This window comes from Schistocerca americana, unplaced genomic scaffold, assembly GCF_021461395.2.
Source record: "Schistocerca americana isolate TAMUIC-IGC-003095 unplaced genomic scaffold, iqSchAmer2.1 HiC_scaffold_367, whole genome shotgun sequence".
Taxonomy (NCBI): Eukaryota; Metazoa; Arthropoda; class Insecta; order Orthoptera; family Acrididae; genus Schistocerca; species Schistocerca americana.
In genome coordinates, this window is record NW_025726090.1 from 143895 (window position 1) to 149894 (window position 6000).

Here is a 6000-nt window from a genome sequence, read left to right on the forward strand (position 1 = left end):
AACTGAGATATTTACTGCAATTTCGCACCTTATGGTCATTACAGTAGATTAAATGCTTAAGCAAGAATCTTTGTCACAACAGAACGGTGGTATGGAAAGAAGGCGGTATAAAAAAAAAAAAAAAGTAAATGAAAGGGAGCCAACAGCACGTGGTGTTCCCAGGTGGTCACCCATCCAAGTACTAACCACGCCCGATGTTGCTTAACTTCGGTGATCGGACGAGAACCGGTGTACTCAACATGGTATGGCCGTTGGCGCCCAGATGATGTAGGCGCATGGCGGAATTCGCATTCGGTTCTTATCCCAACACACACAAAATCACACTTTTCGGTCGAAAGCAGCCGCATTCTTTTTTATTGACAATTTGTCACGTTGGCGCGAACGCAATCCTGAGTTCCAAAACTTATGAGCCGGAAGGACGCGCTTCGTGTATTTTTTTTTTTTTTTGTTGTGAGATTTATAAATTTATTTATTAACATTACATCGTTACAAGCTAACAACTTTACAACATAAAACACGAACAGAATTGTAATTGTAAGCACTTCCTTCCGCAATCCGACGTGCCAGCAGAGCGACTGCCGAATTAGCGGGCGCGCCGCCGTGTGTGTGAGACGCGCAGCTTCTCGTTGCACCTCCTGTCATCCGCTTGGCGCGTGCAGCCTTCGACACTCGCGGAAGACGCATCTTGTCCCTGGTGTCCAGCGCAGGAGGGCTGGCGCGCGGCCGACCGGCGTATGGCCTGTGCGGGGTGTGGCAGAGTCTTGTTGGAGGGCGCCACTGCTGGCGATGTGAGCTTCCTCGCCTCGCCTCGCCTCGCTTCAGACGAGGTGTTTGCGTAATTTGCAGTGCATTAGCACCTTTCCTATCCCTGTCCCTGTCCCCGTCCCCGACTTGTCCCGACTTTGCTCGACTGCCGCTCGCTGCCGCTCGGGTCGTGGCCCATATAACAGCGCAAGCACAAGAAACGTCTGCAGGAGATGACGAGACGAGACGAGACGACTAAGGAATAAATTTATAATTACATATCGAAGTAGGAATTGTACACCGCTATACAACAACAGGCGCTGACGTATTTCAGAACACATCTGCCGATTCGTACTGTTTTGTCGTTTTCAAAGACTTCCTGGCGAACTTGGTTAGCACATTCTCCCTCAAACTGAGATATTTACTGCAATTTCGCACCTTATGGTCATTACAGTAGATTAAAATGCTTAAGCAAGAATCTTTGTCACAACAGAACGGTGGTATGGAAAGAAGGCGGTATAAAAAAAAAAAAAAGTAAATGAAAGGGAGCCAACAGCACGTGGTGTTCCCAGGTGGTCACCCATCCAAGTACTAACCACGCCCGATGTTGCTTAACTTCGGTGATCGGACGAGAACCGGTGTACTCAACATGGTATGGCCGTTGGCGCCCAGATGATGTAGGCGCATGGCGGAATTCGCATTCGGTTCTTATCCCAACACACACAAAATCACACTTTTCGGTCGAAAGCAGCCGCATTCTTTTTTATTGACAATTTGTCACGTTGGCGCGAACGCAATCCTGAGTTCCAAAACTTATGAGCCGGAAGGACGCGCTTCGTGTATTTTTTTTTTTTTTTTTTGTTGTGAGATTTATAAATTTATTTATTAACATTACATCGTTACAAGCTAACAACTTTACAACATAAAACACGAACAGAATTGTAATTGTAAGCACTTCCTTCCGCAATCCGACGTGCCAGCAGAGCGACTGCCGAATTAGCGGGCGCGCCGCCGTGTGTGTGAGACGCGCAGCTTCTCGTTGCACCTCCTGTCATCCGCTTGGCGCGTGCAGCCTTCGACACTCGCGGAAGACGCATCTTGTCCCTGGTGTCCAGCGCAGGAGGGCTGGCGCGCGGCCGACCGGCGTATGGCCTGTGCGGGGTGTGGCAGAGTCTTGTTGGAGGGCGCCACTGCTGGCGATGTGAGCTTCCTCGCCTCGCCTCGCCTCGCTTCAGACGAGGTGTTTGCGTAATTTGCAGTGCATTAGCACCTTTCCTATCCCTGTCCCTGTCCCCGTCCCGACTTGTCCCGACTTTGCTCGACTGCCGCTCGCTGCCGCTCGGGTCGTGGCCCATATAACAGCGCAAGCACAAGAAACGTCTGCAGGAGATGACGAGACGAGACGAGACGACTAAGGAATAAATTTATAATTACATATCGAAGTAGGAATTGTACACCGCTATACAACAACAGGCGCTGACGTATTTCAGAACACATCTGCCGATTCGTACTGTTTTGTCGTTTTCAAAGACTTCCTGGCGAACTTGGTTAGCACATTCTCCCTCAAACTGAGATATTTACTGCAATTTCGCACCTTATGGTCATTACAGTAGATTAAAATGCTTAAGCAAGAATCTTTGTCACAACAGAACGGTGGTATGGAAAGAAGGCGGTATAAAAAAAAAAAAAAGTAAATGAAAGGGAGCCAACAGCACGTGGTGTTTCCCAGGTGGTCACCCATCCAAGTACTAACCACGCCCGATGTTGCTTAACTTCGGTGATCGGACGAGAACCGGTGTACTCAACATGGTATGGCCGTTGGCGCCCAGATGATGTAGGCGCATGGCGGAATTCGCATTCGGTTCTTATCCCAACACACACAAAATCACACTTTTCGGTCGAAAGCAGCCGCATTCTTTTTTATTGACAATTTGTCACGTTGGCGCGAACGCAATCCTGAGTTCCAAAACTTATGAGCCGGAAGGACGCGCTTCGTGTATTTTTTTTTTTTTTGTTGTGAGATTTATAAATTTATTTATTAACATTACATCGTTACAAGCTAACAACTTTACAACATAAAACACGAACAGAATTGTAATTGTAAGCACTTCCTTCCGCAATCCGACGTGCCAGCAGAGCGACTGCCGAATTAGCGGGCGCGCCGCCGTGTGTGTGAGACGCGCAGCTTCTCGTTGCACCTCCTGTCATCCGCTTGGCGCGTGCAGCCTTCGACACTCGCGGAAGGACGCATCTTGTCCCTGGTGTCCAGCGCAGGAGGGCTGGCGCGCGGCCCGACCGGCGTATGGCCTGTGCGGGGTGTGGCAGAGTCTTGTTGGAGGGCGCCACTGCTGGCGATGTGAGCTTCCTCGCCTCGCCTCGCCTCGCTTCAGACGAGGTGTTTGCGTAATTTGCAGTGCATTAGCACCTTTCCTATCCCTGTCCCTGTCCCCGTCCCGACTTGTCCCGACTTTGCTCGACTGCCGCTCGCTGCCGCTCGGGTCGTGGCCCATATAACAGCGCAAGCACAAGAAACGTCTGCAGGAGATGACGAGACGAGACGAGACGACTAAGGAATAAATTTATAATTACATATCGAAGTAGGAAATTGTACACCGCTATACAACAACAGGCGCTGACGTATTTCAGAACACATCTGCCGATTCGTACTGTTTTGTCGTTTTCAAAGACTTCCTGGCGAACTTGGTTAGCACATTCTCCCTCAAACTGAGATATTTACTGCAATTTCGCACCTTATGGTCATTACAGTAGATTAAAATGCTTAAGCAAGAATCTTTGTCACAACAGAACGGTGGTATGGAAAGAAGGCGGTATAAAAAAAAAAAAAAAGTAAATGAAAGGGAGCCAACAGCACGTGGTGTTCCCAGGTGGTCACCCATCCAAGTACTAACCACGCCCGATGTTGCTTAACTTCGGTGATCGGACGAGAACCGGTGTACTCAACATGGTATGGCCGTTGGCGCCCAGATGATGTAGGCGCATGGCGGAATTCGCATTCGGTTCTTATCCCAACACACACAAAATCACACTTTTCGGTCGAAAGCAGCCGCATTCTTTTTTATTGACAATTTGTCACGTTGGCGCGAACGCAATCCTGAGTTCCAAAACTTATGAGCCGGAAGGACGCGCTTCGTGTATTTTTTTTTTTTTTGTTGTGAGATTTATAAATTTATTTATTAACATTACATCGTTACAAGCTAACAACTTTACAACATAAAACACGAACAGAATTGTAATTGTAAGCACTTCCTTCCGCAATCCGACGTGCCAGCAGAGCGACTGCCCGAATTAGCGGGCGCGCCGCCGTGTGTGTGAGACGCGCAGCTTCTCGTTGCACCTCCTGTCATCCGCTTGGCGCGTGCAGCCTTCGACACTCGCGGAAGACGCATCTTGTCCCTGGTGTCCCAGCGCAGGAGGGCTGGCGCGCGGCCGACCGGCGTATGGCCTGTGCGGGGTGTGGCAGAGTCTTGTTGGAGGGCGCCACTGCTGGCGATGTGAGCTTCCTCGCCTCGCCTCGCCTCGCTTCAGACGAGGTGTTTGCGTAATTTGCAGTGCATTAGCACCTTTCCTATCCCTGTCCCTGTCCCCGTCCCGACTTGTCCCGACTTTGCTCGACTGCCGCTCGCTGCCGCTCGGGTCGTGGCCCATATAACAGCGCAAGCACAAGAAACGTCTGCAGGAGATGACGAGACGAGACGAGACGACTAAGGAATAAATTTATAATTACATATCGAAGTAGGAATTGTACACCGCTATACAACAACAGGCGCTGACGTATTTCAGAACACATCTGCCGATTCGTACTGTTTTGTCGTTTTCAAAGACTTCCTGGCGAACTTGGTTAGCACATTCTCCCTCAAACTGAGATATTTACTGCAATTTCGCACCTTATGGTCATTACAGTAGATTAAAATGCTTAAGCAAGAATCTTTGTCACAACAGAACGGTGGTATGGAAAGAAGGCGGTATAAAAAAAAAAAAAAGTAAATGAAAGGGAGCCAACAGCACGTGGTGTTCCCAGGTGGTCACCCATCCAAGTACTAACCACGCCCGATGTTGCTTAACTTCGGTGATCGGACGAGAACCGGTGTACTCAACATGGTATGGCCGTTGGCGCCCAGATGATGTAGGCGCATGGCGGAATTCGCATTCGGTTCTTATCCCAACACACACAAAATCACACTTTTCGGTCGAAAGCAGCCGCATTCTTTTTTATTGACAATTTGTCACGTTGGCGCGAACGCAATCCTGAGTTCCAAAACTTATGAGCCGGAAGGACGCGCTTCGTGTATTTTTTTTTTTTTTTTTTTTGTTGTGAGATTTATAAATTTATTTATTAACATTACATCGTTACAAGCTAACAACTTTACAACATAAAACACGAACAGAATTGTAATTGTAAGCACTTCCTTCCGCAATCCGACGTGCCAGCAGAGCGACTGCCGAATTAGCGGGCGCGCCGCCGTGTGTGTGAGACGCGCAGCTTCTCGTTGCACCTCCTGTCATCCGCTTGGCGCGTGCAAGCCTTCGACACTCGCGGAAGACGCATCTTGTCCCTGGTGTCCAGCGCAGGAGGGCTGGCGCGCGGCCGACCGGCGTATGGCCTGTGCGGGGTGTGGCAGAGTCTTGTTGGAGGGCGCCACTGCTGGCGATGTGAGCTTCCTCGCCTCGCCTCGCCTCGCTTCAGACGAGGTGTTTGCGTAATTTGCAGTGCATTAGCACCTTTCCTATCCCTGTCCCCTGTCCCCCGTCCCGACTTGTCCCGACTTTGCTCGACTGCCGCTCGCTGCCGCTCGGGTCGTGGCCCATATAACAGCGCAAGCACAAGAAACGTCCTGCAGGAGATGACGAGACGAGACGAGACGACTAAGGAATAAATTTATAATTACATATCGAAGTAGGAATTGTACACCGCTATACAACAACAGGCGCTGACGTATTTCAGAACACATCTGCCGATTCGTACTGTTTTGTCGTTTTCAAAGACTTCCTGGCGAACTTGGTTAGCACATTCTCCCTCAAACTGAGATATTTACTGCAATTTCGCACCTTATGGTCATTACAGTAGATTAAAATGCTTAAGCAAGAATCTTTGTCACAACAGAACGGTGGTATGGAAAGAAGGCGGTATAAAAAAAAAAAAAAAAGTAAATGAAAGGGAGCCAACAGCACGTGGTGTTCCCAGGTGGTCACCCATCCAAGTACTAACCACGCCCGATGTTGCTTAACTTCGGTGAT

General features: G+C 49.3%; 5 non-coding genes across 5 annotated transcripts; all 5 read right to left on the minus strand.

Moving 5' to 3' along the window:
* Positions 1–137: 137 nt before the first annotated feature.
* LOC124581353 lies at positions 138–256 on the minus strand. Its single transcript, XR_006973393.1, has one exon. It is a non-coding gene; the product is annotated as a 5S ribosomal RNA (ribosomal RNA).
* A 1035-nt stretch (positions 257–1291) lies between these two features.
* LOC124581355 lies at positions 1292–1410 on the minus strand. Its single transcript, XR_006973395.1, has one exon. It is a non-coding gene; the product is annotated as a 5S ribosomal RNA (ribosomal RNA).
* Positions 1411–2447: 1037 nt separating this feature from the next.
* LOC124581365 lies at positions 2448–2567 on the minus strand. Its single transcript, XR_006973403.1, has one exon. It is a non-coding gene; the product is annotated as a 5S ribosomal RNA (ribosomal RNA).
* A 1037-nt stretch (positions 2568–3604) lies between these two features.
* Positions 3605–3723, minus strand: LOC124581356. Its single transcript, XR_006973396.1, has one exon. It is a non-coding gene; the product is annotated as a 5S ribosomal RNA (ribosomal RNA).
* Positions 3724–4758: 1035 nt separating this feature from the next.
* LOC124581357 lies at positions 4759–4877 on the minus strand. The gene has a single exon (XR_006973397.1). It is a non-coding gene; the product is annotated as a 5S ribosomal RNA (ribosomal RNA).
* Between the last annotated feature and the right edge of the window lie 1123 nt (positions 4878–6000).